Raw genomic sequence first — 11,850 nt, 5'->3', positions numbered from 1 at the left:
TCCGAGTGCCGTGTCGTTCTCTACATTGGTACAAAAAAAGATTCGTTCTTTCATAAAACCGCAGGGTTCAACCCAGGTCATGCGAGAACAGTAGAACTAGGACCTATTTGAAGCTATATGGTTTCGGACTGCAAAGCAAAAGCAAAAGAGGAAATGTCGAGCATCTGAGTTTGTTTCAACTTCAGTAAGTTCCGAGACTACATTCCGTATGTACCTCTTCAGGTCTTGCCAATGCTCCGAAGTATGAGTGTGCCTCTACCTCAAGCTCAAGATCAAGTCTGCTTCAAGCCAAAATGGTAATCAGAAGTGCTCTCCCTGAATACCATTCCCCGCCAGAGGCATCTTGGTTGTGTTCGTAATGAGTTCCTAGGAGACCAACTGCGACGGTGGAAACTAGAGTTCGAATGGCTGATGCCTAGAACGCAAAGGTTCGGGATTTCCGAGACTAAAGTCTGGTTTAAATACCCAGAGGCATGTCCTCGGCTTGAAATCTGTATGGAAGCCCCATAGGTTGAGATAGCGTGTATGCACCTCAATTCTGGATACTGAACCAACCTAGTCTGTCACCCCGTTGGAGAATAGGGAAAGTTGTGAATATGATCAGGAAGAAAAGGCAACGTCCAAAGTGTTCTACATGAAGAATCCTTGTCAGTATTTCAGGGCCTTTGTACTGTGAGTTGAAGGTAAGTGTTCGAAGAGCACAGGGGAAGATTCCCATCAGAGCAGAGCGGTTCACCGCCACTCACCTCATGAAGTGCTTTCTAAAGCGCCGTTACGCTTGTTTATTGTGTTCCTTAAGCATCATGCATTGTATTGCACTATACCTATCAAGTTTCTTTCTCATTCATGCACGATATTGTATGTACGGTTCATTCAAAGAAGTTCCGTTTGAGATCCTTTATTTAGTGTATCAATCACACTTCATTTATTCAGTATATCAATCATACTCTGTTCACATAGTGCATCTATCACACTTCGTGTTCACATTTAGTATATCAATCATACTCTGTTCACATAGTGTATCTATCACACTTTGTGTTCATTTTCAGTATATCAATCATACTCTGTTCACATAGTGCATCTATCACACTTTGTGTTAATTTTCAGTATATCAATCATACACTGTTCACATAGTGCATCTATCACACTTTGTGTTAATTTTCGGTATATCAATCATACTCTGTTCACTAAGTGCATCTATCACTCTTCGTGTTCACATTTAGTATATCAATCATACTCTGTTCACATAGTGCATCTATCACACTTTGTGTTCATTTTCAGTATATCAATCATACTCTGTTCACATAGTGCATCTATCACACTTTGTGTTAATTTTCAGTATATCAATCATACTCTGTTCACATAGTGCATCTATCACACTTTGTGTTAATTTTCGGTATATCAATCATACTCTGTTCACTAAGTGCATCTATCACGCTTCGTGTTCACATTTAGTATATCCATCATACTCTGCTCACATTGTGCATCTATCACACTTTGTGTTCATTTTCAGTATATCAATCATACTCTGTTCACTAAGTGCATCTATCACACTTTGTGTTAATTTTCAGTATATCAATCATACTCTGTTCACTAAGTGCATCTATCACACTTTGTGTTAATTTTCTGTATATCAACCATACTCTGTTCACTAAGTGCATCTATCACACTTTGTATTCACCTTTAGTGTATCCATTACACTTTGCTCACTTCACCCTTTGTATATCAATTACACTTTGCTCAAATAGTGTATCTATCACACACTCGCTTTGCTCACTTAGTGCATCTATCACACTTTGTGCTCACCTTTTTGTGTATCAATCACATGTTCGCTCTGTGTATCTATCACACATGCACACTGTATTTGCAGTGAGAATTCCATAATTTTCTTACATCCTTTCTGCACGAAGTGTAGTTTGGCTCGAGTTTACTTGCTTGCCTAGCATTCGCTTAAAATGTTACATTTATTTCGCATAATTGCTTCATTACAGCTCTCTTTGCATGATCATGAGTGATAACCGGCTTCGCGTAGCGTATAAGTCCAATCTTCAAAATCTTCTTGCATACCATTTTGCATTTTGCCCCCTTTTGCCTGCGGGCATGCCTGCGGGTATATCTCTGTCTATCTTGTATGTTTGTCTAAATCTTCGGCCTTGTCAAAAATGGGTCGTCTCTGGGCTTTGACATTCACTCTCGTCACTTGTGACTTCCGAGTTCTGTCAAAAAGGGGCAACTGTAGACACCCCATTTTTGACCGACCTTAAGACTTAGACGTCACCAGTTGAGCACTTGGTGATGTTGCATATCGCGCTCGTTCAGAAGTCTCAGAGTCGCGGCCATGAGCCTTGCCTCCGGACTTCCGAACCCTCTCCTGTGCCTTGTCTCAGTTTGCGAACCAGACTCAGTTTTCTCTGTTTCTTTTCCTGAGGGGAGGGAGAGGTCCCGTAGACCATCTCTCAGTGGCCGTGGGCTACATTTGGTGGCCGTAGGCCATTTTGCCCATTTCGGAGCCCGGTTTCCGGTTTTTCGGGACCGTTGGCCGTGTGCCTCGGTTCGGGACCGCCTAACCGACTCCGTTTGCTCTGATTTTTGGCATACTTCTTATTTGCTCCCTTTTGAGGGACACTGGGGTCGGAGAAACCCACTTCGTGGTCGAACGCCACCTTCGGTGCTTAGCAGCTCATTTTCGGGACCCCGAACTGCGTGTTTTGGCCCCCGAGGGTTCGTTTTGCATCGGTTTTCGTTCATTTTTGGCAGGTGCCTCTGTTTCATTACCGGGAAGGTCACTGGAGGGTGGGAGGCCAGCAATTATCTTGGCAACCAGTTATATTTCATTTTCGCCCTCCAACACCCGTTTTTCGCACTTCCGAGCCAATGTTGAACACCTTGGAGCCACTTTCTTCAACCCCAAACCACATATTTGTGATGTACACACATGGGAGGACCCTAAAAGTTCATGGCCGGCCACTAATTCCATTTGACCCTTTTGAACCCCTCTTGAAAATGGCTTGTTCTCTCTCCTATTTTAGAGTTTCCAAATTCGAACCACAGGGTTGTGAAGAGGAGACCTGGGAGGCCACCAATATGAGGTGGCCGGCCAAAGAATCAACTTGGCCTTTTTGACCCTTGGCCGGCCGGCTAGGGGAGGTGGCCGGCCGGCCACCTGCAACAAAGTAATGGGCCGGCCATGTTCCTTGCAAGATCCTCTTTACAGCTATACAGCTGTTTCCCCCAGAAAATATCTCAATCCGGGGGATATTTTGTGAGGGAACAAGAGGCTTGATTTTGGGGACACTTTTGCTAGACTCTTCTCTCCCTCTCTCTTGGATTTTGCTGGCCTCCCAACTCTAAAAAGAGGGTTACAAGAGTTGCTTGGAGGATATACATACATATCACCCCATTTCCTTCAAGTTTTGGGCTCCATTTCTTCATCATCTTCAAGCTCTACCACCACCCCTCCATTCCAGCAGCAAGGGGAAGAATTCCAGCAGCTTAGAGTCACCAAATTTGGTCCAAAAAGCAACAAAAGTGTTGGTCTTCAAAGGTAAGTCCAATTTCCCTCTTTTCTAGCTCATTTTTGCACCATCTCTAAGCCATACATGCTTGCTGATTTGAGCTCCGACCAAAACTGAAAGTGGCCTTCTTTTAAGCTCATTTTCTTGTTTCATTAAGGGCTCAACCTTGTTTGAGGCCCCCATATTGCACTTGCTTCAATATCTACTTGAATGTCAATTTTCTTGCATGCTTTGGCAACCCATTATGCTTCCATTTTTGGGCGTTTTATAGTTCTTTAAATAGGCTTATTTTGAGCCCCTCTTCAACATTGAAGAAGGGCTCATCACTGTTTGGGACCTCCATATGTCACTTCATGTTACATCTCTCTTTTGGTCCCCATTTTTGCATGCTTTGGCAGCCTATCATGCTTCTGTTTTTGGTCTTTTTACAGGCCTAGAGATGGCCTTATTTTGACCTTCTTAACATGTTTCATTTAGGGTCTTTGGCCATTTGTGGAATATTTTGCATACTTCATGTTATAGCCTCTTTTGAGCCTCATTTTGCATTGCATTTCTAGCAGGTTTTTATACTGTTTTTGGGTTTTTACAATTCTTTAAATATGCTTATTTTTGGTCCCTCTTCAATGTTGTAGAAGGAAATTTTTCAGTTTGGGCTTTGCATATACCACTTACCTCTTTGGCCACCTTTTGGTCAGTTTTCTTGCATAAAAGCTTAGCCATATCTATGTTTGTTTTTGAGGTTTTTACAGTTCTGTAAATATGCATATTTTTGGGCCCTCTTCAATGTTGTTGAAGGGTCCTAACCCGTTTGGGGTCAGTAGCTGCGAGTTGCTTCATAACCTCATGTTTAGGGCCATTTTTGCATGCCATTGTTGCCCTATCTTTGCTTGCTGTTTGGCCATGATTTGTACTAGAAAAATGCTGATTTTGGGGATGTCTTGCTTCTGTCTTTTCATTCCATGTACCAATTATGCATGCTTTGTATAGTTGTAGTTCATTCTACGTGCCTAATTTTGCATTTCGGGATCATTCCATGCATCGGGTGTGTTTTCGCCTCATTTCGGGGCTGCTTTCCCCCACTTTTCAGTGCTGAAATCCCATTACCATGTTTGCATATCATTTCCCATGCCATAGTTCGCATTTTTGCATCGCCTCGGTTTGCGTGCCCGTGTGCATGCATTTCGAGGCACTTCATTTTCATTCATCGGCCTCTTATGTGAGTGTGGCTGAGACTCTCTCATGTTAGTATAAGTCCATGTTGCATTCTATATGCCATTTCCATGCCATTGCATTGCATATGCCATTGCCTCGGTTTGCGTGCCCGTGTGCACACATTTCGAGGCACTTCATTTTCATTCATCGGCCTCTTATGTGAGTGTGGCTGAGGCTCTCTCATGTTAGTATAAGTCCATGTTGCATTCTATATGCCATTTCCATGCCATTGCATTGCATATGTCATTGCCTCGGTTTGCGTGCCCTTGTGCACGCATTTCGAGGCACTTCATTTTCATTCATCGGCCTCTTATGTGAGTGTGGCTGGGGCTCTCTCATGTTAGTATAAGCCCATATCATATTTCCATATCATTTACATTGTGTATGTCATTTTCTCGATTTGCGTGCCCGTGTGCACGCATTTCGAGGCATCTCATTTTCATAGCATTGTGCATACTATGCTGTATCTTAGTTGCATTCATGCATGTCATGCATATTGCATCGTGTTCGGGATAGGAGTTAGCCCGGGCACGGGAAATGAGGTGCGTTCCGTACTCCGAGTGACGAAACGTATCTCAATTCCCCAGTCACCGACACTCCGGATCATCCATGATGGAGTTAGGTTTTGTTGTGTTTACACGTGCATTCATTCCATATTGAGTTGCACATTTCGATTCCTCTGCCATCATGCATCGGTATGCGTGATTGGTGGCACGAGGATCGAGACATGCATATATCTGTGAAAATACATTGCTATGCCCCTTTCCTGCTCCCTGTTGCAGCAAATGAAGAATCAGCAAACTTCCAGAGTTTGGCGCGCTTCCCAAGAAAAATCACAAAACAGAGGCTAATTGGGGCATCCCAGTGGATTTTCGCGCAAGGCAGCCCAGACATGCATCATTCATCAGGAGCAAGGCAGTCCCTGGCTTGCACGCCAGTTTTACAGCTTTCTTAGTTAATTTGATTAATTAATTAGGAATTTGTATATTCTTTGGACTGTATTATTTGGACTGTAATATTCTTTCATTTGGGACTGTATATTTATTCGGACCCTCTGCGCGAGGGTACAACTGTAATAAGTGTGCGTGTGTGTGTTGTATGTCTTCCAACCCCACGTCTTTCTCCCTTTTATTTATCCGCTTATGATGGTTAGATTAGGGCATATTTCAATTTAGCATACAGTATGATAGCATGTTTGCATTCATTCATCTGTTTTGCATGCACCGGGCTCGGCGCATCATACTAACTGCATTTGTATTTTCAATTCCAAGTTGAATACATGTTAGTTGTAGCATTCCATATCCCATGTTTAGAATAGCCGAGCCTGCTATAGTTGCATTTTTGCATGTGTTGCATTAGGCATTTCTGTATACTTAGGATCATGCATGATTTCTAATGTAGTCTCTTTTTTGGCTCGGAGTACCCGGTGAGCTTTATGCTTTAGCATCCTTGCATGCGTGTGAGTGAATGCCATGAATAGCATGCTTACCATGAGGCTATTTGCTCATGTGATATAACTGCCTGAATGCCTGTGGGTGAAGGTTGGGTTGTTTAAATTGGAACAAATCATTGACTGTGAGTTTTAAGCCCACTAGATAGTGGCGAAACCATCTTTTCCTAAGCCCACCTGAGGGTGGCAAAATCTGCATTTTAAGCCTACTTGCGAGTAGCAAACCATCTTTCAAATAAACAAGCATGAAATGTTTTGTTCCAATTCGGACGACCCAGTCTATACTTATATGCTGTGTGCATCACATAGTAACCTAGGCTAATAACCGAAGTAAGGACACACAAAGTTTTCAAAAATTGATATCATGGTTAGTAGAGGTCGATCTTTGATCGGGCGAGCGGGGGTGCTCACGAAGTGACCTTCCCCAATAGTACCCAAGTTCCCGAGCCGGGGCAACTTTGGTGATGACGGACACGTGGCCTTTGGCACCGAGTCAGGGTTTCCTAAATTTCCCATTAAAAAACATTTAGGTGGCGACTCTGTATCTGGCGAAGCAGTCCATGTTTGGCACTTCTTTCAAAATCTATTTTCTCAAAACGATTTGCCGGATTTGGACTCTTTGGTTCAGACTTAGAACCGTGACACAAATCGAGTCTGAGCTGTAGCGAGGTCCCCGCGGACTTGTTACAGCACCCAACAATGCCGGCCGGCCAATTCTTCCTGCTGAAGCCTGCAGCTGACAGCAGCAGAGGGCAAGCAGTGTATGGCATGGAATTTTCAAACAAATGTGTGCATGGCTACACTCTCTATCATGCAATGGACTCAAGGGAGCGTTGTCCTCGACCCTCGGGCCATCAATTGTGCATCTCGATGCATGATGGCCTAAGAGCCAAGTTGTGCAATTTCAATGGGATGAAATGCATACAAACAAACAAGAGGCCCAACCTCTATCATGGTGATTCAAGAGGCAAGGCATGCATGCCAATGTAATGCAACCTAGGCATATGAGCTAAGTGTGCAACATGATCATACAAACAACAAAACCATGTGCAATAGGCTAATGAACTAAACAAGTAAGCATGCAAGGCATATAACATCAATGTTAATGACACACATGCAACAACATGAAAGTCATAACACATGTAAATATGCAAAGCGACTTAACACAAGAAGCATGCCAAATGCAATGACACTTAAACATGCAACATGTTAATAGGCTAAGTACCTAAAAATACAAACATGTATAGCATGCAACAACATGCCAAAGGGATGGTCTTAAACTAATTTGGACAGCCCTCTACTAGGTCCAAAACAGTGGCCAACATGCTCAAGAATGGAAGCCAAAACACATACAAATAGGCATGCATGCAAGGTCCAACACTTAGGCACATAGAGACAACTTTTAAGCACACTTAAGAGAGGATAAACATGGATACATGACATGCATAGAAAGCTCTAAAATCATATTATAGAAGGTGCAAAACCAAATAAACAAGACAAGCCAAGCATGCAACAATGGTCTAAAACTCAAGGCAAGCCAAGGGGGGTTACATGGTAGCTATACAAAGAAAGCCATGGATGGCCTAAACAACCAAAAACAGACCTTAAGCATGCTAAAACAAGTATAAAAGCTTCACAAAGCTAGGCCAAAACAAGTAAACATAGTGGTCTAAAAGCTAGGCACATGTTAAGACAATTCATGTCATTACAAGACAAGTATGCAAGGCAAGCATGGTGTGTCTAAACCAAGTAAAAACAATGCTATATCATGGCAAAATAAGCACAAACAACACTTAATACATGGCCAACATGAACTTAAAAAAGGTGCTCACACATGAGGCTAAAATGGCCAAATATTGAAGGCAACAAGGAGAGGGGATGGCCCTCTCCTTCTTAGGACCTTAAGACACCATCCTCACCACTGAAATCCCTCAAGATTTCAGTGGTGAGGAGGCCCAAACAAGGTGGTCCCGGAGCTCACCAAAAATAGCACAAAATGGGGCCAAACAAGGCCTAAGAAGGGGTAAACGACCCCAAACACAAAAGTGACCTTAATGAAGTGTCTTAAATATAAAAAAAAAAAAAAAGAACTTTTTTATGTTATACACAAAGCTCAAAACAGCAAGAAAGATAGGCTAAAAGTGTGTGCAAAAACGGGGAATAAAGAGGGAAAATGAGTTACCTTTGTAGCCAAAAGGGGACAGCAGCCTCTTGGTCCAAAAAAACAATCCCTTAGCCTCTGAAAATGGCCTCCAAGCTCCTTAGGTTGATGATAGAGTTGTTAGGCCAAGAGTTGTAGTGTAAATGTGCAAGAACTAGACCCTTTTGAACCCTCTAACTCACACAAATGTAGAGAGAGAGGGAGATATAGAGAGGAAGTGATATATATATCCTATATATCAAATTTTTCTAACCCTCTAAAGGGGAGGAGAGTCCCTCTTTTTATAGAGAAACCAAGGGGGCAAAGCTTCTCTTAGAAGCTTTGAGCAAAAAAGCCAAGCTTCTCTTAGAAGATTGGAGCAAAAGGGCCAAGCTTCTTGGAGAAGCTAGGCAAAGGGGTCAAGAGGTTCAAGCTTCTTCAAGAAGCTAAAAAAGGATCAAGCTTCTTGGAGAAGCTAAAAAAGGGTCAAGCTTCTTGAAGAAGCTAAAAAAGGTCAAAAGGTTCAAGCTTCTTGGAGAAGCTAAAAAAGGATCAAGCTTCTTGGAAAAGCTAAAAAAAAGGGTCAAGCTTCTTGGAGAAGCTAAAAAGGGTCAAAAGGTTCAAGCTTTCTCAAGAAGCTAAAACCAAGAGTTCAAAAGGTTCAAGCTTTCTCAAGAAGCTAAAACAGTGGGTTCAAAAGGTTCAAACCCCCCTCAAGAAAAGGTCTCGGCCAGAAAAAGTGGCTAATCGGCCAACAAAGTTGGTTGACCGACCACAAAATGTGCTGACCGACCATCAGCAGTGCCGACCGGCCATCACCAGTGGCCGGTGGCAAGGAAACAAGGCCGGTGGCCTCAAGCCATAGCCGGTGAGGTGTGGGGATGGCCTACAAGTTATTTCCCACCCTCAGAAGCAAAACAATAAGTGTTTGATGTAAAACCAAACACAAAACAAACAAGTCGAGAGGTCTTGAGGCAAGGCGCGTAGCCGAAACCTCCGAGAACTCAAGACGAACACGAACAGGGATGATCATCGAGTGTTTAAACGATGACGTCCAAGTCTTGAGGACGGTCAAAAATGGGGTGTCTACACAAAGTCGCAGCGATTCTGGCTCTCCTCATCTATGGCATTGTACAGAAAGTCATTCTCAAGACCTTATCTAAAGTGTGTCCACCCCAACAAAGTAGAAGCATTCTCGTTCGAAATACATGAAGGCGTGTGCGGAAGCCACCAAGGAGGAAGGTCGTTAGCTTACAGAGTCATTTCACAAGGATACTGGTGGCCATATATGCAGGCAGACTCGGAGAAGTATGTGAAGAAGTGCGAGAAATGTCAGAAGTTCGCACATCAAATACATCAGCCTGCCAGAGAACTCCTACCATTGACCAGCCCATGGCCCTTTGCAATATGGGGTTTGGACATAGTAGGACCACTTCCAACAGCGCCCGGAAACAGGAAGTTCTTTCTCGTAGCAACAGACTACTTCACAAAGTGGGTGGAAGCAGAAGCATTGGCATCAATCAAGGAAAAAGATGTGAAGAAGTTCGTCTGGCAGAATATCATTACTCAATTCGGCATACCTAAAGCCCTAATATCAGACAACGACACCCAGTTTGATGCCAGAATCTTTACAGCCTTTTGTGAATAATTCAAGATAGAATTCTACAATTCTACACCAGCATATCCTCAAGCAAATGGCCAAGCAGAAGCATCAAACAAGGTTGTCTTGGATGGACTGAAGAAAAGGTTAGAAAAAGCAAAGGACAAGTGGGCAGAAGAACTCCCTCATGTTTTATGCGCTTACCGCACCACACCACGACGATCAACTGAAGAAACACCATTCTCCTTAGCTTATGGCATGGAAGCAGTGATCCCACTGGAAGTTGGTCTCCCCACAATTCGAAGCGAAAATTTTGATCCCGATTTAAATGGCGAAGCCATAACATTGGAACTCGACCTTGCGGAAGAAAGGAGAGAAAGAGCACTAGTCCACATTGCCTCATATCAACAAGAGTTATCCAGGAAATACAACAAAACAGTGCATCCAAGGCAATTCAAGATCGGAGATGGCAAGCTAGGGCCTAATTGGGAAGGTCCTTACAAAGTGGTTGGATTAGAAGGCAAAGGGGCATACCACCTAGAAGACAAGGATGACAAAGGCATTCCTAGGCCATGGAACACTGCCAATCTCAAACTATTTTATTTTTAGCTTTTCTTCAAAATGCTTGTAATTTTCTTTTTTCCCCAATAAAACGAGTAGTTTTCTTTTTAACATAAGAAGTTTTATTCTGTAAAAATTATTTTAGTGAGTTAGGGGTATTGAAAACATGGTTGGCTGGAAAAACCAACACCCTTCCTAAGCCTAGGATAAGGATCCAGGCTGCAGGACGTTTTTTTCGGAATAACCAAATTCTAGGGGCAGTTTTCTTAGTTCGGTCTGAACTAAGAGTGCTGGTTGAGCCCCAAGATAGTTCGGTCGGAATTGAGGCCTTCAAACACACTAAGTGCAGACTTAGTTCGGTTTGTTATCTCGGCTAAGATAAATCAAAAGATAATTTTTTGACTTGTTAAAACTACTGGTACAAGTGTTGGTTCGGTTGAATGGTCTGGCTAGACTTACACATAGCATAACCAGTATCCTAGTTCGATTGAGACGTGTTTATGGATCAAACAAAGTGTTCTACAAATTGCTTCGTAAAGTTCATGGGGTTCACATGAAGTTTTTTCCCAGAAAACGTAAGGCAAAAAAAAAGAAAGCAAAAACAGTGTTTTGTAAAAACACATGAACAGATTGCTATGGATTGTATAAAGCAAATACGAAAACAACAAAAGCAAGAAAGATGGATTTGAGTGACTTACCAAATGAAGGGGCAGAAGCACTGAAGATGAAGCAATGGCAGTGAAGAACACGAGCTCCTTAGTTACAAGAACGAATGCGAGAAAGAGAGAGAGAAGAGGTGAATAGGAAGATGTAATGATTTGAAAGGAAAAATGAAAAAAATTGTTTTTGTGGTTAATAGCGGGAATTGTTCAAATTTTGCGAAGTACGAGGGCGGCGTGACAGCTGCAAAGGGCCAATCAGTGCCTGCCACGTGTCACTAGAATGGGAAGCGATTCAGTTTCTGTGACTGAAGAGATGTTTTGGTCGGATAAGGATAAGCTCGGCTAAAATGTAGCTCGGCTATTGAGAGTTTTTAGCTCAGCTGGAAAGGTTAAAACTTTAGCCCGGTTTATAGACAGGTAATCCCTATCATGCTACGCATATGGAATTAAGGGGAAATTGAGAGGGGAATTTATATGTAAATTGGGTCGAGTTGGGCTGTTGTGGGCCGCAGTGCGAAGAGTTGAGTAAAAATGCCAAAAAGTTACTCCGGTCCCAAAGAGGTTAGCTTGGTCACCATACTAAAACTTGTACCGGTTGTCGTAGTATGGTTAGTTCGGTCGCTACAGTTAGTTCGGTCATGGCATAGGGAACCGAAGTATACTGAGCCCTCTTCAGGATTTGGTTTTGGGTTAGTTCGGCTTAAACTCTT

The sequence above is a fragment of the Camellia sinensis genome, chromosome 9 (genome assembly GCF_055761805.1).
Source record: "Camellia sinensis isolate YWXY chromosome 9, ASM5576180v1, whole genome shotgun sequence".
Lineage (NCBI taxonomy): Eukaryota > Viridiplantae > Streptophyta > Magnoliopsida > Ericales > Theaceae > Camellia > Camellia sinensis.
This window is presented reverse-complemented; position numbering follows the sequence as displayed.